At 40.7% G+C, this 21,342-nt stretch overlaps 2 long non-coding RNA genes across 7 annotated transcripts; one reads left to right on the top strand and one right to left on the bottom strand.

Annotated features, from left to right (window-relative positions):
* Nucleotides 1–308: 308 nt before the first annotated feature.
* Nucleotides 309–11,778, bottom strand: LOC128607691 (uncharacterized). Of its 4 annotated transcripts, none has more exons than XR_008385948.1 (5): nt 11,022–11,778; nt 9,944–10,929; nt 9,651–9,847; nt 8,944–9,487; nt 309–748 (listed from the first exon to the last, which is right to left on the bottom strand). It is a non-coding gene; the product is annotated as an uncharacterized LOC128607691 (long non-coding RNA). The 4 variants fall into 4 exon arrangements; XR_008385946.1 differs by having other exon boundaries at nt 9,944–10,931; nt 11,159–11,778; XR_008385945.1 differs by having other exon boundaries at nt 9,944–11,386.
* A 104-nt stretch (nt 11,779–11,882) lies between these two features.
* On the top strand, nt 11,883–18,622 carry LOC128607690 (uncharacterized). 3 transcript variants are annotated; one of them, XR_008385943.1, is made up of 7 exons: nt 11,883–12,042; nt 12,477–12,616; nt 15,752–15,889; nt 16,051–16,641; nt 16,760–17,424; nt 17,664–17,934; nt 18,115–18,622. It is a non-coding gene; the product is annotated as an uncharacterized LOC128607690 (long non-coding RNA). The 3 variants fall into 3 exon arrangements; XR_008385944.1 differs by having other exon boundaries at nt 17,664–18,290; nt 18,391–18,622; XR_008385942.1 differs by having other exon boundaries at nt 17,664–18,622.
* Nucleotides 18,623–21,342: the final 2,720 nt, after the last annotated feature.

Genomic DNA, 21,342 nt, shown 5'->3' with positions numbered 1-21,342 from the left:
TAGTGTCTTTGTTTCTTAGTACGTTTGCTTCAATAAAAGTCATTATCTGCACCTGCTTCTGGCTCAACCTTGATTCGTGACATATTTAAACTAAAAACGTATAAAGACAAGGTATTTGATGTTTGGTCTAATCAACTGCATAGTTTTTTGAAGCTAAACATTTATTTTGAAAATGATCCATGCAAAACCTTCCAAAAAAGTTAGGGTAGGGGCAATTTAGGACCAATCACGATGAGACAAGTTGAAATAAGACGGTGATGTGATACATACATATATATATATCATGCACCTATAGCTTTCCCTGCTGCTCAAGTTCAAGTGGTTTTATTGTCATTTCAACCATATACAGCTGGTACAGTACACAGTGAAACAAAACAACATTCCTCTAGGACCATGGTGCTACATAAAACAACACACTAACCACGTGAGATGACGCAGAACTAAATAATATCTACAAACATACTACACAAAGTGCACGTGCAGACGTGTGCTAACAAAACATGACAGTACAGTACTACTAAAAACAGGACAATATGCACAGTAAGTGACAGTGTAGCGCCAAACAGTACACAGTTTTAGTGTGGAAGTGTCTGATATAATAGGTAGTGCAGAAGATAGGTGCCAAGGAGTAACATCCATCCATCCATCCATCCATCCATCCATCTTCTATACCGCTTATCCTTCCTTCAGGGTCACGGGAAACCTGGAGCCTATCTCAGGGAGCATCGGGCACAAGGCGGGGTACACCCTGGACAGGGTGCCAATCCAAGGAGTAACAATATAATTAAAAAATGGTATAAATGTAATCATAACATGCTATGACTTAGTATTCAGTAGATTAGCTTATACCAAATATGGACATAGCAGTTATTTTGGTAGCAGCTAGGTAAAGTGTATAATAGTGACAATAAATTAAATACTATGTTTTTATAATACAGTAGCAGAAAAATGTAACTGTCAATGCAGGAATGTGCAAATAGTGCAATGGGAGTGCAATTTGGGTTTTGCAGTTTGCAAATGGGAGTGCAGATGTCAATGCAGGAATGTGCAAATATTGCAATGGAGTGGGGGTGGGGTTCAGTTCAGAGACTGCCTGTGTGTGCACGTGTATGTCAGTCCAGTCTCTGAGTACTGAGCAGTCTGATGGCTTGGGGGAAGAAGCTGTTACAAAGTCTGGCCGTGAGGCCCCAAATGCTTCAGCACCTTTTTCCAGATGGCAGGAGGATGAAGAGTGTGTGTGAGGGGTGTGTGGGGTCCTCAGCAATGCTGCCGGCTGTGCGGTTGCAGCGTGCGGTGTAAATGTCTGTGATGGAGGGGAGTGAGACCCCAATGATCTTCTCAGCTGTCTTCACTATCCACTGCAGGGTCTTGCGATCCAGTAAGGTGCAATTTCCGAACCAGACAGTGATGCAGCTGCCCATGATGCTCTCAACAGTTCCTCTTTAGAACGTGGCGAGGATGAGAGTTGAGAGATGGGCTTTCTTCAGCCTTCACAGAAAGCAGAGATGCTGCTGGGCTTTCTTGGTTATGGAGCTGGTGTTGAGGGACCAGGTGAGGTTCTCCATCAAGTGAATACCAAGGAATTTGGTGTTCTTGACAATCTCCATGGAGGAGCCACCGATGTTCAGTGGAGAGTGGTCGCTCCATGCTCTCCTGAAGTCAACAACTTTTGTTTTGTCCACATTCAGAGACAGCTTGTTGGCTCTGCACCAGTCCATTAGCTGCTGCATCTCCTCTCTGTATGCTGACTCATTGTTATTGCTGATGAGACCCACCAGGGTCGTGTCATCGGTGAACTTGATGATGTGATTGGAGAGGTGCACTGCTGCACAGTCAGAAGTCAGCAGAGTGAACAGCCATGCATGAGCACACAGCCCTGAGGGGCCCCTGTGCTCAGTGCGGTGGTGCTGGAGATGCTGTTCCCGATCCAGACTGATTGAGGTCTCCCAGTAAAGAAGTCCAGGATCCAGATGCAGATGGAGGTGTTCAGGCCCAGTAGGTTCAGCTTTCCAATCAGGTGCTGGGGAATAATTGTGTTGAATGCTGAACTGAAGTCTATGAACAGATGGGCCAGATGTAGGGTGGTGGTGATGAGATCATCTGTTGAGCAGTTGGTGCAATACGCTGCTAAGAGCAAGACGAGTTTGTCTTACCTTAGAGGGGGTAAACCAAAGTGCAGGCACAAATTTTTTCGACATGGTGTCAAGGACTTCCTGCTAATTCAAGTCTTAGAAATATATTATATTATGCTCATATGGTCACAATCAGCAGGAGAATGAGTTTCTTAATGAGACTGTTTCTGATTTTTTAAAGGTTTTGCACAATGGATATTTAATTTTATTGTGTCAGGTACTAACTATGAACCGGTGTGTGAAACTGTATTCAATCTTAAATTCTCACCAGATTACTGAATATAGGGCGTTTAGCGGCACTTTACTATGCCGCAGACTACAGACCACTTAGACACATCTGGATATTTCTATCAGACGGGTTTTGACTTAAACAGACTGTTACAATGTGCACTTTGGGAAAGTATTTTTACACGTATTACCAGAACTGTAGGAATGAATCCTGACAGTAAATGCTAACCAGATTTGAGTTGTTAAATCACGTAAGACCTTTCACGTCGGGGTCACCAAAACTGCTTTAATTACTTAGCCCACTGCTCTCCTATGACCAGAAGGAAATAGGTGCAGTCGAAGGAAATGCATGTTTTATATATGATTTATATACAGAATCTCACAAAAGTGAGTACACCCCTCACATTTTTGGAAATATTTGATTATATCTTTTAATGTGACAACACTGAAGAAATTACACTTTGCTACAATGTAAAGTAGTGAGTGTACATATTGTATAACAGTGTAAATTTGCTGTCCCCTCAAAATAGCTCAACACACAGCCATTAATGTCTAAACCGCTGGCAACAAAAGTGAGTACACCCCTAAGTGAAAATGTCCAAATTGGGCCCAATTAGCCATTTTCCCTCCCCAGTGTCATGTGACTTGTTAGCAAATTTACACTGTTATACAAGCTGTACACTCACTACTTTACATTGTAGCAAAGTGTCATTTCATCCGTGGTGTCACATGAAAAGATATAATCAAATATTTACAAAAATGTGAGGGGTACTCTCTTTTGTGAGATACTGTATCTTACTCCATTTAATTAAATATCTGACTCAAAAAGATAATCTTCTAGTTAGTGCTGGAAGTATAATATCTCAGTGTTCTGATAATATGTAGTCTAAAACAGTTTCATGCTAAGCTTTCATTGTAAAATGACGTTCCTATTTCAGAGGCTTTTATATAACCTATAATAAACAATTATTTTTGTTAGCTCAGAGGTTCTCTTGCATACTATATGTTACGAAACAGGACAGTTGGCAGGAAGTAAGCGCAGGAGCGCTGTCGTTATTCATAAACAAACAAGCAAAAACCAAACACAGGGAGCGTGGTCTATACGGGACTAGTGAGTAAACATGAAACTAGAATCGAGGCAGGAAACGGGACATGACAACAAAGACCGCTTAGCATGCTAAACCTAGATGTTACATCCCCAATACTGGTGACTCTCAGGTATCTAGCTACAAATAATATCGCGCGACGTGTCCACTTCACCCAGTTCAGTCTCTAGTAAGCAGCGCCACAGTGCCATCTGCTGGCCGTGGCGTAACACTATACTGCATATTATTATTAGTGGTGCTTGCAAAGCATCACTATTGTAGAGTTGCAACAAATAATATAATATAATACTAAAAAATCGATAATAGTCGATTATGAAAATCGTTGTCAAGGAATCTCATTATCAATTAGTTGGTCTGCATGCGGCGCGGGGGAAATTTACTCATTACATTACTTCTGTTCCGAAAACACACTTCGGAGAGTAAATACTAAAGTTGTGTCCCAAATGAAGTACTATACACTTACACTATGCACTTTGCACTACCGTCTAGTGTGTGGATTTTAGAAAGGTAATATCAACTAATATAGAACACTAGCATTTTTTTTTACTCTCCGGAAGTATACGGCGCATGATGTCATACGCACGCTAGCATTAGCAGACTCCCAGAGTCAATAACAATGACTTTATTCAGTTTACTTTCTGTTAGCGTTACCTTTTATTCCCAACATGACCTCAATCATCATCAGATGGAGGCGAAATCGTCAGGGTTACACATGCAAACCTGTTCCCTGAGAAGGGAATGAGACGTTGCGTTTAGCATAACAGTATGGGAAGTGCCCTTGCATGCGCGTGACTGATATCTGAAGCTTGTGTAAAATCATGCCCCTACTTATAGGCCTAACATGATCAGGTGACGTGGCAATTAAGCGCGTCGCATGATATATATATGGCACCTGTGAACCACGCCGCCAGCCTCTATTATCTGAAGTCAAGACGCAATTCACAGGCCTGCCCTGGTATGACAAAGCTATGCAACGTCTCGTTGCCTTCTCAGGGAACAGGGTTACATACGTAATCGCGAAGTTCCCTTTCAAAGGGAAATGATGTTGCATTTAGCATAACAGTATGGGAACGGGAATACTCACTCCGTCACTCCGTACTCCGTCAAGGTACGGCCTGTTCAAAAAGACCCAAGCCTGAGGGTCACTGCAATATACTCGAGCCCAGGGTGGAATGAATATCCAGGCTGTAATAACGAATGAATGTGTGTGGCGTAGACCATCCTGCAGCAGCACACACATCCTGCAAGGAAACCCCTTGGACAAAGCCTTCAAGGAGGCGACCGCCCTGGTGGAATGAGCTCTTATGCCCAGAGGCGTGGCGAGACCGCGCGCCTCGTAAGCCATAGAGATTGCTTCCACTATCCAATTAGAGATGCGCTGCTTTGACACAGCATCACCTTTACTGTCGCTGCCAAAGCAGACCAACAGCTGCTCCAACTTACGCCACTGGCGGACGTAAGAACAGAGAACATACGCGGTGACGTAAGAACATAGAACCCTTACTGGACACAGCAGGTGCATCCTCTCTTGTTCTGGTGTGAGGAACGGAGGAGTGCAGAAAGCCTGCAACACCACAGGGTGGGCAGCCGATGAAGACACTTTACCACGCATGAACCTCGCAGTTCGAACCCCACAGAGGCTCCATCAACAGGGGTGTGGCTGGCCGAAATGGCGGCCATATAAACCCTGATTGTAGAAGGAGCCAACCCTGCTGAAAAACGTTCTTTTAAGAACTCCAGGACTGTAGCTATTGCGCAGTTCACTGGGTCTAGCTGACGTTCCTCATACCACGAGACAAAAAGCCGCCACTTGAGCGCATACAATTTCCTTGTGGATGGTGCTCTAGAGTTTAACATGGTCTCTACAACCTCAGTTGTGAGACCAGAATCTTTGAGCTGGTGCCCCTCAAGGGCCAGACCCACAGTTTCCATAGTTCTGGCCGAGGTGATAAATCAGCCCTCTGGCTTGATACAGTAGATCCCTGCGGATGGGACTCTCCCAAGGAGTAACGTCGAGCAGGGAAATTATCTCCGAGAACCATATTCGAGCTGGCCAATAAGGTGCTACTAGCAGCAGACAGTCTTGGCGAACTCTCGCTACAACTTGTGGGAGCAGAGCAATCGGGGGAAAAGCATACGGACATGACCTCGGCCACGTGTGCACCATGGCTTCCAGCCCCAGTGGTGTGGGAGGACTGAGGGCGTACCACAGCGGGCAGTGTGTTGTCTCCTCAGAGACGAACACATCCACTTCCGTTTGTCCGAACCTCCGCCACATGGACTCCACCACTTGTAGATGGAGCCTCCAACCCCCGGGCCTCAGCCCCTGCCTCGACAGGATGTCTGCCCCTACATTCCGGCTGCCCGGAATGTACATTGCACTCACTGACAAGAACTTTCCCTCTGCCTAGAGAAGGATTAGTTGCACCTGCCTGAACAGGGGGCGTGAACGTAACCCTCCCTGGTGGTTGATATATGAGACCACCACTGTGTTGTCTGACACAACTAACATGGTGACCTCTCAACGGAGGAAGAAAGAAATTCAGTGCTAGGAATACAGCCCGCATCTCTAGGCGATTTATATGCCACTCCAGATGAGAGCCACTCCAAAGACTGTGAGCTGGACAGCCATTTAAGACTGCACCCCAGCCCGTGAGGGACGCATCTGTCATTACCGTCTTGTGGTAAGGAGATGCCCCCAGAGTGTGACCCGAGGCTAGAAACTGCGGACACCTCCAAATACTCAGAGCACGTAGGCATCGCCGCATGACACTGATTACTCTCAGAGGTTTCATCCTCGGATGAAACCCCCGAGTTCTCAGCCACCATTGAAACGGTCTCATGTGCAATAGGCCCAATGGTATGATGTTGGCTGCTGCTGCCATAAGGCCCAACAGTCTCTCGTAGAGACTGGAGGGGATGCCCAGACCTAGCTTTATCTTGCTAAAAGTTGATAGGATCGATCCTACGCATGTTGGGGACAGAAACGCCCTCATCGTAGTAGAATCCCATATAACCCCTAGAAAAGTTGTCCTCTGGACTGGAGAAAGCATACTTTCTTGAGGTTCAACCTGAGCCCCAAGCTCCTCATGTGGGTGAGAACAACATCTCGATGTTGAACCACCTGTTCCCTGGATCGTGCTAGAATTAACCAGTCGTCCAGGTAGTATAGTACACAGATGCATTGGAGTCGCAAGGGAGCCAGAGCAGCATCCATGCACTTTGTGAAGATGCGAGGGGATAAAGCTAGCCTGAAGGGAAGAACCCAAAATTGGTATGTGTTGTCTCCAAACACAAACCTCAGGAACTTCCTGTGACTGGGTGATATTCCTATGTGGAAATATACATCTTTCAGATCTATCATCACAAACCAGTCCTCGAACTGAATCTGTGACATGATAAGTTTTAGTGTCAGCATCTTGAACCTGTTTGTCCGAAGAGTACGGTTCAGATGACGCAGATCTAAAATTGGCCGCATACGCCCATCTTTTTGGCAGACCAGGAAATAACGGCTGTAAAAACCTCCCTCCCTTAGGGAACGGGGTACATGTTCTATGACCCCTTTGTCCACAAGGGAACTTACTTCCTGCACTAACATTGGGCTCTGCTCTGTGCTGACAACTGTGGTGAGCACACCTCTGAACCGGGGGGGTCAAGCTCTGAACTGGACCCGGTAACCCTTTTCTATGATAGACAGAACCCATGGAGACACATTTGGCAGTAGTTTCCATGCTGCCAAATAGTCTTTCAGTGATGTTAGCTTTTCCACATTCTGTTGGAGGGAAAACATCAGATTTCCGTTGCCCTGTGACAACTCGCTGATCAGAAAAGGCTGAAAACGTGGGATGGTCTTGGCCAGGACAGGCCCTACAGTAGCATTGGTGGCTATCTGCCCTAACCCCATATCCCCTGATAAGTCCCTCCGTGGCCCATCTGGACCGTTCCTTCCTTGCCTGCTTTGCTTTTATGATCATTCTTAGATCAGGCCTCTTAGCAGGCTGTAGCTCAAGCAGCCCGGCCTCCCTGGCCCTCTGGGGGGGGGGCTGCCACATTCGCCTTTTGCCTATACGTAGAGGCATGATTTTACACAAGCTTCAGATACCGGTCACGCGCGCAAGGGTGCTTCCCATACTGTTATGCTAAATGCAACGTCAAAGTTCGCTTTGAAAGGGAACGTCATGTGACTGAGGAAGAAAGTGTGTACCCTCCAAGTCCTCTAAGGCAGGAGAGCATTTTATACAGCGTGGAAATCAGACTGATGCACGAGAACAAAGTTATGTTTATATCCAAAATGCTCCACTGTGTGTAAGGGGCAGGGGAAACTGGTGCAAGCTGCTTAAAAGGTTTAGTTTAATTCAAGTTTATTGTCATTATATGCTGTATTTGCGTGCTTGCAGTGTAAATTCTGTTGTTTGTTATAACGTAAGTGATGTGTTAGTTGTTGATCACGCGCAGTGTAGACGCGCCGATACACAGACGGAGCGTGAGTAAGATCTGTAATGTCTAATTAAAACATTATGATCAAAAGTAAACACAAGTAAAATAATATGTCTGAAGACCCTGAGTAACAGAACCCACAAGGTGCAGTGAAAGTTAGTTTTACTATTAATTTAGGACTGTAGTTTAATTCGGTGCTTTTTGTGCATCCATAAAAATAATGCATAAATACGATAAAATAAAATGTACACACACACACACACACACACAAACACACATATATATATATATATATATATATATATATATATATATATATATATATATATATATATATATATATATATATAATATCAAATTTATTTTGTATTAAACTATTATTAAGTATTATTTTTATATTAAACCGAATTAAACTACAGTCCTAAATTAATAATATATATTCTGGTGTGTGTGTGTGTGTGTGTGTGTGTGTGTGTGTGTGTGTGTGTGTGTTGGTTTCTTTTCTGTTTTGGACAAACAGTTGTGTAAAATTTAAGTCTGAAGTTTATATTTGTAAAACTCAGTTTGTGGATTTTATTTTAAATAAACAAAAAAAATGGTACTGAAAGTTTTCTCCGCCCCATCAGATTAATCGATTAATCAAATAAATAATCGGCCACCTAACCGATTATGAAAATAATCGTTACTTGCAGCCCTACACTATTGTTCTCTTGCATATTTATTATTATATATTTTTTATTATTATTATTATCATTCTTCTTCTTATTATTATTATTATTAGTAGTAGTAGTAGTAGTAGTAGTAGTAGTAGTAGTGGTAAAAGTGCTATACAAAAAATAAATAAATAAATAAATAAATAGTAATTTAATTAAATTACTTAAAGTTTAATGGACAAAATCTAAGTTGGTAACTCCACTGTTACTACAGAAACCAGGGGAAACTGAGTCTTTAGTTTCTTCTGAAGGCCAAATATCCCAAGGACTCCTCAGTCAATTCCCCAATCAAATTAATGCCATTATACTGCTTTACTTGTTACTAACCTTGCATTTTTCATTAAATTGCTGGAGGAGAGGTGGCTCCATGAGTGGATGGCAGGTCCAAGTCAATGGTCATCTTAAGGGCACACCAGAATTTAGGTCTGGTGACTCAATGTGAAAAATGTGAAACTCAACTCCTTGCTTCATGTGACCTTTCAATGAATTAAATTGCATAAATGCTGCAATATTGGAATACCTAACTCAGTTTTGCATATGACCAACTTGGCATGTATTGTCAGGCCTGCAGTGTATCTTGCAAGACCCTGAAACCCTAGAAACACCACCTCCCACCTTTAAGGTGTATGTGCTGCTGCTTTCACCATGACAATCCTCCAGCACCACACCCCCATAGCCAGGTGCTGGTCATAAGGTGCTGGCTCTAGCACCTTTGGAGTGACACCTCCAGCATCATATAACCAGTTCTTGACCTTTAAGACCTGTGGCTCATTTCACCAAATCATAACGTAACTATTAATTTCACTCTGACAGTGTATTATTTCACTTGTTGCACTTTACCTTGACCTTGTCTGTGAATCCTTGCATTAACCTGTGAGCCATAACTTAACTCATTATATTCTCTCAATTCATTTGCATAGCTTTTTCTGTTTATATTATTAGTCCTAGTTTAGCTTGTCTCACTATATGTATGTTTTGTGCTTCCTTTGTTTGTGTTTAGTAGTTTAATAAACATCATGGTGGTGTGTACTCACACTAGACAATCTGTACTGTGCCCAAACACATTTGACCCCCAAAGTCCAGTTCGCTTGACTTGAAGAGGTGGGCTCGGGCATGGTTCAGTTGGACTCAGGCAGAGGATGCATCTAGTGTGATAGTTAACCATGGCTGAACACGAAACTCGAAATATGACATCAGTGATATGACTGTCAGCTGCCTCCCTAAAGGTTTTCTGATACGTGCAGCACAATTAGTGAAAATCGCTGTACTGCATAAGTGATGCATCTATTAGGCAGTCTATAAGGTATGTGAGGGGGATGTGTTTTACCGTGCTCCAAACGACTCCAAATAAGCCACAATAATCCATCCATCCGTCCATCTTCTATACCGCTTACTCCTTTTCAGGGTCACGGGGAAACCTGGAGCCTATCCCAGGGAGCATCGGGCACAAGGCGAGGTACACCCTGGACAGGGTGCCAATCCATTGCAGGGCACAATCACATACACACTCACACACCCATTCATACACTATGGACACTTTAGACACGCCAATCAGCCTACCATGCATGTCTTTGGACTGGGGGAGGAAACCGGAGTACCCGGAGGAAACCCCCGCAGCACTGGGAGAACATGCAAACTCCACACACACAGGGCCACAGTGGGAATCGAACCCCCGACCCTGGCGGTGTGAGGCTAAACTAAACTAGCTAAACTAAAGGGGCTTTACCTAAAAAAAAAACATAATAATGTATAGATACAAATCATAAAAATAAGCATACATACCAACAGCCAAAAAAAAAAAAAAAAAGTAAAAGCTAAGCTGAAAAAGTATGTTTTAAAATAAATAACATTACAATGATGGACTCCATTGTGCTGTGTGAGAGCGCTTTTCTTCCTGTTTTCTTGTAAACAAAAAGCTGCATCGTAATGACGTAAGTGTGTTCAGGCCTGCAACGTTAAGTGCAATGTGAGTGCAGAATAGCAGGGGAATGGGGAGGGGGGAACAGTTGTGGTTGGGCAAGGCAAAAGGCAACCGGGCCTAGTGTAAGTATGCTGAAGAATTCTAGGAATCCATATATAAGGATTCTAGTCCCACCTGAATTCTTACACATGGATTCCTCTTCCTGTTTCATGGAAAAGGTTACATCTACTATAAAGCATAAACTCTTTACACAAAAGCTGAGATCTCAGTCCTCAAACAGAGCATACATTGCACAGTATGTGAACTGTTTTGGCAGCATCTCCCATCACTTACTTCTTCAACTGATTTCACCTCACAGGCAAATCTCCCCATAACACTTCTCTCATCCACACCTCTCCAAACAAACAAACAAACAAAAAGTTAGAAATTTTGCTCACACATGATATAAATGTAAACTGAGTAATGCCATCCGTGATAGCATTACCAGGCAAGATCTGTTCTCTCAGAGTTTCTGCTGTCACAGTCTCTGAGATTCCTCCCATTTTCTTTTTGACACACAGCTTAAAGGAGCCTAATGAAACGTGCATAAGGTGCAACTGCAGAAAGGAGTTTTCTACACACTGTGGGCCACCAGCTCCGAATTGCATGTTGAGGTGTTGTCATGGAGGAACTCAGATAAGTGTCAAAACACCAGCCTTCACAGTCCTCTATCTCAGCCCACATGCTTCTTCACTGATATTTTTATCCTTGTCTTCCCTTTCTAAAGGATTTCTCCTATCTGTCCAAACCTTGACAGATGTTCTACACAAAGTCATACTTTTGCCTCTCTGCTGTAGTGTGGTTGTATTTTTCATCAGCCACCAATAAAAGGTGTGTGTAATAGAGGGATTTGGCAATGTGATTTACACCCATTAATTGAATTTGATTTGTCTGGTATTTAAAGATATCCATAAATATAACTACTGTGAATTGTGTGTAGGAGGTACAAATTACATTCTTATAATATGTTGTTCTGGCTAACATGATAATTGTAATATGTGATTCACAGTAGGTTATTACCGAACCCCTTTTTATAGATTACTTGAATTTAAGACGAACCAATGTGCTTGTTCATGCTATAACATATGCAGAAATACTTTATCCTGGTCCTTTAATCCTAGAATGCATAAAGCAGTTCATTTGTCAATGTCATTTTCATATTTCTTGGCCATAGGTTGGGAAAAAGTTAGATTTTCGTATCTCTACCCCAAGTCTTCATCAAGAGGGTCTAAATAACCCATATGCATTTCCTATGGAATTTTGACAACATAGTAATATCAATAATAATATTTCTTGCCTTAAAACTCCATGGATTACTCAAAAATCTGCTGTGACTTTAATCTCTGAGCCAAGAATTTGCCTCAGACAACATTTGTCACATGATATCAGTTGTCATAGCAACAATCATAACAGAATTTTAAAAACACATCAAGCATAGACTTGCACTGCTCCTGTGATTCTGTCAGGTAAATGTCTACAAAATTCTGTATTTTCAACACTGAAATTATATGTCAGGTCAGTTTTCAAACACAGATATTCGTATATTATAGATATAATAGTTAAATTATGAGAGATGGAATCTTGCCAATTTATCAAGTTCTTTTAGTAAGTATTGCTTGTACCGAATGAATATAAAATACAGTATAGATAGCATACCTGAATGATAGCATAACATATGAAAGTGACTGAATGAAAACAAACAAACATAAATAAATAAATTAATTGAGATCTTGGTAATTTGGAGGCCACGTCAACATATTGAACTCTCTGTCATGTTCCTCAATCCATTCCTGAATTATTTTTGCAGTTTGGCAGGTGCATTATCATGCTGAAAGAGGCTACTGCCATTAGGGAATACCATTGCCATTAAGGGATATACTTGTTATGCAAAAATGTTTAGGTAGGTGGTATGTGTCAAAGTAACATCCACATGAATGTCAGGACCCAAGGGTCCCCAGCAGAACATTATCCAGAGAATCACACTGCCTCCACCAGCGTGTCTTCTTCCCATAGTGCATCCTGGTGCCACCTCTTGACCAGGTAAGCAATGCACAGGTACCTAGCCATCCACATGATATAAAAGAAAACATACGTTATGTTGTTCCCTATGCACACCAATGAACCCTGGGCACCCATGACCTTGTCGCTGGTTCACCGGTTGTCCTTTCTTGGACCACTTTTGGTAGGTGCTAGCTGCACACACCTCAAGACCTGCCATTTTGGAGCTGCTCTGACCCAGTCATCTAGCCATCACAATTTGGCCCTTGTCAAAGTCACTCTGAAACTTACACTTGGATAGGAATCATCCTGTATTGTTTGCTGCTTTTGACAGCCAAGGTGGTCAAGGCCCACTTCAAAAAAGAGAGTGTAGCAACATCTCCCTTCAGTTTATCACTATTTGTGAAATATCTTGATTCAATAAAAGTCATGTCCCCTTGCTTTTTTCTCTGCATCTGGAGTCAACCTTTGCAAATGAAGGGAAGTCTTCATTAAATGTGACAATTGGTTTCACATGATTGATGCCAACCTTTTAAAAATTCACTACTTGGCCAGACCAAACATGGGCAAATGCTGATGTAAATGAACATTCCAGAAGTCAGCCCCATTGAGGGAAATAAATCTGAGTTGCAGTTCAGTTCATAAATACCACATCCTGTCAATGAGCATGTTTTATTGACCATTGACCCTTATAGAAATTACTCCATTTATTTATCTGATCGCAAGTGAAGGAAGTGCATGGAAGCCACAGTGGACTATTAAGCTTCTTCCAATGAATTAAGAATATATTAGTCATATCTGTTTCTAACATTCAAGCACATAATAACAGCTGACAGAAAAATAAAACAGTAAGGTGTTGGGCCCCCAGAAACCAACAGAACAGCTTCCTTGCACCTTGGATTAGATTCCACAACTCTCTGGAACAGTACTGGAGGGATGAAAACTGTTCTTCCAAAAATTTCATCACTTGTTGTTTTGATGTTGGTGGTGGAGAGCAATGTCTAACAGGCCAGCCCAAAATCTTGATATGTGATCAACTGGGTTGAGCTATGGTGACTGCAAAGGCCTTGGCATATAATTTACATAATTTTCATTCTTATCAGACCATTCAATGAGCCCTAATATCCTGTGGATGGGGACATTGTCATCTTGGTAGGAACCACTATCATCAGGATAGAAATGCTTTATCATAGGATACAGGTTATCAGTCAGAACTTTGTATTGATTTCCTGTTGTTCCTTCCCTTTAAGGAGTAAATTGTACTCAAATCATGCCAGCAGAATCTGTTGGATATGCTTATTGGGTTTTTAAAGTATGTATAACATGGAATTATGCAGCCATCTTGATGCTGTAGAGACCACACAGCCTGGCAGTGGATATACTGATCCCCATGAGTGAGTAAGAGAATGTAATTCACTAGCACCTGATTGATAATGGAGAATGTATCAACCTGCCCAAAAATCCATTGCAAGCTATTTTTAAGCTATGGAAATGGCAAAGCAGTTTGATTTGAGATTACATTTTTGAGATGTAAGAATTTGTATCCCATTTCCATGTGTTTGACACGATATATATATATTTTTTTTTTATTAAATAACATGCTCATGTGTTAATGAGGCAGACATATCTTCTTCTGAAATGTCAAGTATTAACTGAACACAGCAAAATAAACATAACTTAGTATTTAAACTGCATTGTTTACAAATAATTTCAAATGGCTACTTGATGGTGCTCCAGTGACACAGGACGAACCATTAGTACCAGATACAGATGTCAATACGGTATTGACACTGATAGCCCAGCTATAGCAAACTTCTCAAGGTGGATGCGGTGATAATTTGAGTTTGTGTGTGTGTGTGTGTGTGTGTGTGTGTGTGTGTGTGTGTGTGAGTGTGTGGCACCACACTGGGCTCAGAAAGCATGCTTATTGTCATCGACTCCATGACAACCTTCCCTAGGCACTCAGAAGATGGGTGGGGGAGGTGTGTGGGGATTAGTTACAAACAGATGGTATTATCACAGAACATGCCAGACTAAGTTCCTTCATTTCACTGTGATGGCCTGAATGAAGGAATGTATAGATGTAGATGCGTTGCATATTATTGATCATATTTCACACTATACTTGGGCCCCCCAGCCAGCTCATTCAAACCCTTTCAGATGATGCAACAGCATGCCTTGTTTTCAATCAGCCCAAATGGACCCATGTTACACGTCTCTTCATCTCCCTTCACTGGCCTTCTGTAGCTGCTCGCATCAAATTCAAAGCCTTGATGCTCATGTACAAGACCTCATCTGGGACAGCACCCCCTACCTAAACACTCTCCTTGAGGTTTATGTTCCCTGAGGTCTGGTAGTGCCTACTCAGCAAATCATGAGGTCCCATTCCAGAAACTTCCCTCAGTGGTGGAATGAACTTCCAACCTCAATCCAGACAGCAGATCCATCACTATCTTCAAAAAATGACTAAAGACCCACCTCTTCTGTGAACACTTAATTAACCCCTACTACTTGCCCCCCCCCCCCCAAAATAAAAAAATCTGCACTTAAACTGGCTTTTACACCACTCCTCTTTGCACTTTGCTCCTCTAGAACTCAATTAAAAATCTTGTATGATAACATTATTAATGTTATTAATTAACATGTATGAGAACATTGTTCTCTACTTGATATATCGTTTTGCTTGTATTTTCTCATTTGTAAGTCACTTTGGATAAAAGCATATGCTAAATCAATAAATGTACTAATATTTACTATGCACCAGTCTTTTTTGTTGTTGTTAACTACTGTTTTTTCTGTATGTTACACATGATCTTTTGAAGATGTAGTATAACTTTTTAATCTTTTAACATGCAATCTGAAATTTACAAACTAGACATCCTATTACCCTCAACTATATTTTGGGTGGCTGTGGCTCAGGTGGTAGCGCGGGTTGGCCACCAATCATAAGATTAGTGGTTCAATCCCTGGCCCACATGCCAAAGCATCCTTGGGCAAGATACTGAACTCCAAGTTGCTCCCGATGCCAGGCTAATACCTTGCATGGTGTGTGTGTGAAGGGGTGAATGAGAAACAGTATAACATGCTTCGTAGAACCACTAAGGTTAAAAGGTGCTATATAAGTGCAGACCATTTACCATTTATTCTTGTGCTTTGTTGTCTAATTTTCACTGTCAGAGTCCCCAATCTCCAACATCTCAGAAAAGAGCACAGACCAGAACTACATCAGTTGAGATTTGTAATGTACATGAATGCCTTAACCAAGTCATATCCACCTTGAATCCACCTTATATCCATCCATTTTGAAATACGGAAGTAAGTAATAGCTCACATTTTCTCTTTTTGTGCAAGACGTCGATTCCACACTTGATTGTAAAAGTAATATAGTAATAAAAGCATTGTTATTGTTATTGAGTTATTGTTATTTGTAATGAGGATGCCATTGTTGTTGTTATTTTTTTCTTCTTTCTTTTAAGGAGACTTGTGGGGGGAAGACATGGATAGCAAACTCATTTCTAAAGTCACTCAGATTTCTTCAAATTTCATCAAATTTCAAATCAGATCAAATTTCTTAATAGAAATTGTTACTTAACTACAACTTTACTGTCCTTTAAGTTCTTTAACTGTTGATTCCTAAATACATGTCCAAGTATTTAAAAATTTTAACTTAAGTAAAAATACCAAAAAAAAAAAGGTTTTTTTTTGTTTTTGTTTTTTTTTTTGCATTTTGTTAGCTGTTAATTTGGAACTATGAGCATAGCTATTTAACTATGCAAGCTACTGTTATGAACAGACATAGCTAATGTTAGCTCATTAACTAGCCAGTTTCCTGGTTGTATCAAAGAACAAACAACTCATGAAATCTTAAATATTAATACTTGTCTACAACAGCTGCTGTTTAGGGACACTGGACACCACTGGGCTATAAAACAACTAGCTAATCTCAGTAACAATTTACTTTGTTCACACACTGTTTAACTTACCTTTATGTGTTAATCCTCCTGACTAGCCACCACCTCTGAGTTTTCACTGGAGCATTATAGCACAAAAAACTTATCTAGATACAGGTGCTCCTCCATAGGTTTTCTCTCCACAAAGTGAAAAAATATGCAAACGTATACTTGCTTCTGTGGTTTATTTAGATTGAAAGTGTTATTCAAATCTGGAATGCTTCTTCATTTTTAGGAGGCAGGTGGAGGTGATATGGTGTCTCACATCCACCTTCAGCTCTGGTGCATGGTTTATGGTCAAAACACCTACTCTAATTTTTTGTTTGTGCCAGTTATTATGGCAAACTGTAACTGCACAAACAATATTAGTTTTCTGTGAATCCACAATTATTAATGTCAAATATAACATGTTAAATGGCAGTGTTGATAGATGCTGTGATGAGTGTCAGCATGCCAGCAACTTTCCAACAAAAAGAGTGAATCAGAATGCTGAAAATAAGGTACATATGATGCCATATATCAGATAGCTTCTGTTCTAGTCACTCCATAACAAGGACGTGTTGGAAAGAACAAATGGCACAATCATTTGAAAGAGTGAACACAGACTTCCCACAGAAACCTACTCTAGCCACCTGAGAGCATTTACCAGCTGTCTGTAATTACTCATCACATGGCTGTTATATTGACATGCATTAAGCACTGGTGTGATTAAATATTCAACACTGAGACACGTGAGATAAGAGATTCATGAAGAGGTCCTGCCGACCTCTTACATTCACTGGCTGTCTTCATTGTTCTGCTATACTGAGTGAGGACCTAAGAGTGTGCAGCTGAGCTGGTTTTGTGTCTTCTCTAGCTATAGAGAGACCCCATGTGGTGAACATGATCTGCACTTCTATGGTGAGCTGAGAGTTTAACTGCCCTGAGGGATACTTATCAGTCTTTCTATTATAGAAGCTGTGTTAACTGAAGCATCATATTTCATTTGTTTTTAAAAATGTTTACATATAAAAAATATATATATATATAGGTTTTCCACAAAGAGTTGCATACCAATGCATTGAATTGTTCTGTTTGCAGACATTTTCTATATATTCCATATTCTCATTATCACCTTTTCTACTTTATCTTAATCTCAGTGACTCTCATTACCACTGCTTTTTGACTTGGCTGGTGATGGCAGATTGACTTGACATAAAGTGAGGCTGTGATGACTGAAGAAGGTTCTGTCAACTGAATTGCTGTGATTGCATTGCTGGAAATCTGTCTCTTTGGCAATTGCATTTGATTGACTGGCAGACATATGCCGTGCCACCATCTCTTCATGACATGACCTATGGCTTTGATGAACCATTAGCATTTGTTTCAGTAGCCATGTTCACGTGGCTACTGACTGCAGATGTATGAACAGTATGTAGACTGATTTTTCTTTTAATTCTTTCTATCCTCACTCTACCTTATACTGGTTTATTAATGTGTCTTCATTAACTGGGAGATAACCTGAAGACCATGTCTGGGGTTTGGAGCAGACAGCTGGATTCACCTTAGTTGTGAGGGGCTGTGTGTGTGTGTATGTGTGTGTGTTGACAGCTGGCCAGGTTCAGGTTGGTCTAAAACCATGTGCACCCTGTCAGGCCAGCAACACTAGCTCCTTTAGGATTGATGAATTGCCTGCTTCCTCGATTAAACCTGCCGTCACTTCTCGATAAAAGCGACCAAAAAAGAAAACCAACATGAAAAGCCCAGCCTAGGGAAGGAACATCAGTGTGAGTCTATCATAGTGGAAGGCACAAACACGTTGACATTTATTACCAGAATATTAAAAACTAATTCACATTGATTTTGCAAGCTTCACTCTCTTTACAGGCTTGGCTCATTTCAGGAAGATGGGTTTTGCACTATATCTATAACCTCTACTTTTTTTTGTTTGTGTTCTCTGGTCACATGGCTCTGGACAGGCTTACCTGCCAACCGTTTTGTAGGGAATGTTGATGGATATATCTATTAATTTTTTTTTTTTTTTTTTTTGCATTGTTTAGCACTTTGCTCACATAGAATATATATATTATGAGATTAAATTTTAACATGTTGCATTGTAGATTTTCCATCTGTAAATACAAGTCACAGACAATTCATAAGTCACTGCAGTAACAATAACGATAATAAAGAAGACATGTCATTATCATTAAATCTTACCTAGCCTAATACAGAACACAATTATTTCCTAATTTATCCATTAAATTTAATCCATTAAAAGTAGTTTCATTGTTCAAGGGGAAGGTCAGTTCATTCAAGATTGAGAGAGAGATGCTAGAACATGATCAAAATGATCTTGAGTTTGCAAAATGTCAATTTAAAAAAGGTGACAATAACTTTTGATTGCACAAACCAATATTAGACTCTTTATTAAAGTATGTGCATCTGCCTATAATTTGCTTTGGAAAATGCAACAAAGCTTTCCAATTAAAGCAACACTTTATGAGCTTTAATAATACCCTCATAATATTAAAGCTTATGAAATGACAGGTGAGCTGGTATATGAATAAAACATAAAGGTTCATAATAAGATACAGAAAAAAGGGAACAGACACTGTCAGGGGGTGGCTTTTTAAAAATGCTTGATGCAATTTGCATATATTAATCTCTTTTTTCAGCCTTATCGAACATTCAGGCATATTTAAAATAGTGATGTTAGGCTGTGGTATGCTTCCACATATTTATTGCTTGCATAATTTGGGATCTTTCATAAGCCAATATGAATGATCCTCTGAGTTCTGTGGAATTCTGTTAATTGTTCCAGATGGTGTGCACTGATTATGCAAAATGACACCCTCCTTTTTTCCCCTCTCTGAATTCTCCCATTTTGATTGACTACCACAAAGAAAAAAATGATTATTTTTAGGAAGTATTTTCATCAGGTTTCAAACAGAAGTTTCATCTTCTTGTACAGAATGGTGAAGCTTACTTGGCAAAGATCATAGTATTTTTTATGACAATAATCTTCCAATGCCTTTTAGCCCATGAGATTTCTGCTGGAGTAGCCATACTATACAATACCACAACATTTGAGACTGAATGAGAAAACACACACACACACACACACACACAAACACACAGACATACACACACACACACACACACACACACACACACACACACACACACAGGCCACTCTCACAAAAATCATCCACTAAATACTGGCTATTATTGGCTCACTGGTGATTGTCTTTATTAAAAACCTTTGCAGTCAGCCTCTACTTTTTTCTCCTCCACCCCTTTTACTTTTACCATTAAAGGTTCACCTTGATTCTGTCTAGTATCAGCTAAAGCATTCTAAATTAATTGTGTATGGATATTTGATGGTAGTGGGAACATGTATAACTGAAATTTACAGCTGTGTTTTACTTTCAAAGTGTATATGATTTTATCTATGCAGTTTGGTGCAATAAAACTGCTCTGAACATATAAAATGATACAAGTACTTTAGGTTGCTGACAGGGCATGAAAGACTGCATACAGTGTCTTTTCCAGAAAAGCCATTAATGATATATGCTCATGGTCAGTGCAAAGGGAGCCAGAGGAGAATGCAGAAGAGCTTAAAAAGTTCTGTGTTCTGTGAATGTCCCTGTTAGCAAAAGTTCTTAAAGCTGTGTGTGTTATCATTACACTACATATTATTAAATTACATACACACAGGATCTTATTCTGGGATGGTAGATGAGTGTAATGATATAGAAGGTATGTGTGTATATATTTATATATATTTATATTTATATATCATAGCCTATATCATTACACCTGGAGATTATCACAGGATTTATACTTCTCAAGATGAGTGTGAAATGAGAGTCCTTATATATTATGATCTGTAATTGTGAACAGGTGTGTGAAATCAATAAGATGGTGAACCTGTGACTGTCTCTGTATTATACTGTGTGTGTGTGTGTGTGTATATATATATATATATACACACACTTATAGGGCGCACGGTGGCTTAGTGGTTAGCACGTTTGCCTCACACCTCCAGGGTCACACTCCATGGCCCTGTGTGTGTGGAGTTTGCATGTTCTCCCCATGCTGCGGGGTTTCTCCGGGTATTCTGGTTTCCTCCCCCAGTCCAAAGACATTCATGGTAGGCTGATTGGCATGTCCAAAGTGTCCGTAGTATATGAATGGGTGTGTGAATGTGTATGTGAGTGTGCCCTGCGATGGATTGGTCCAGGGTGTACCCCACCTTGTGCCCGATGCTCCCTGGGATAGGATCCAGGTTTCCCCACGACCCTGAAAAGGATAAAGCGGTATAGAAGATGGATGGAGATATATATATATATATATATATATATATATAAAAGCAAAGGAGGCTTGTGGAAATGGGCAGTTTCAATGCTTGTGTCTCCCATTTTCCCAAGCTCAACCTTTTGCCACGCATCACAGCTATATTCCTTGGCCTTACCCAGTCTGAGTCTGAGATCAGAATTTCATTTCCTGATATTTACATTACATGTGTTAAACAATTTAAGACATGGCACCTTTGGTAACAGATCACCCAAATTGTACGTGAGCAAAAGTATCGGAACAGATTAATCAAGCGAGTGACCCAGTGACATTACAAAATGGTTGCATTTTTCTTTTGTGTTGCTTTTCCAGACTTCCAGTACTGTCCCAGTACAGTTCTTTCAGTTGTTTGTTTTGGGGGTTTCTGCCATCAGTCTCAGTTGAGGTCTGGTGATTGACTTGGCCAGTCTAAAACCTTCCACTTTTGTCCCTTGATGATGTCCTTTGTTGTTTTGGCAGTGCTTTTTGACATATTGTCTTGCT

The sequence above is a fragment of the Ictalurus furcatus genome, chromosome 5, assembly GCF_023375685.1.
Source record: "Ictalurus furcatus strain D&B chromosome 5, Billie_1.0, whole genome shotgun sequence".
NCBI classification, from domain to species: Eukaryota; Metazoa; Chordata; class Actinopteri; order Siluriformes; family Ictaluridae; genus Ictalurus; species Ictalurus furcatus.
The sequence above is the reverse complement of the archived record's forward strand: the minus strand, read 5'-3'. Positions and strand labels throughout refer to the sequence as shown.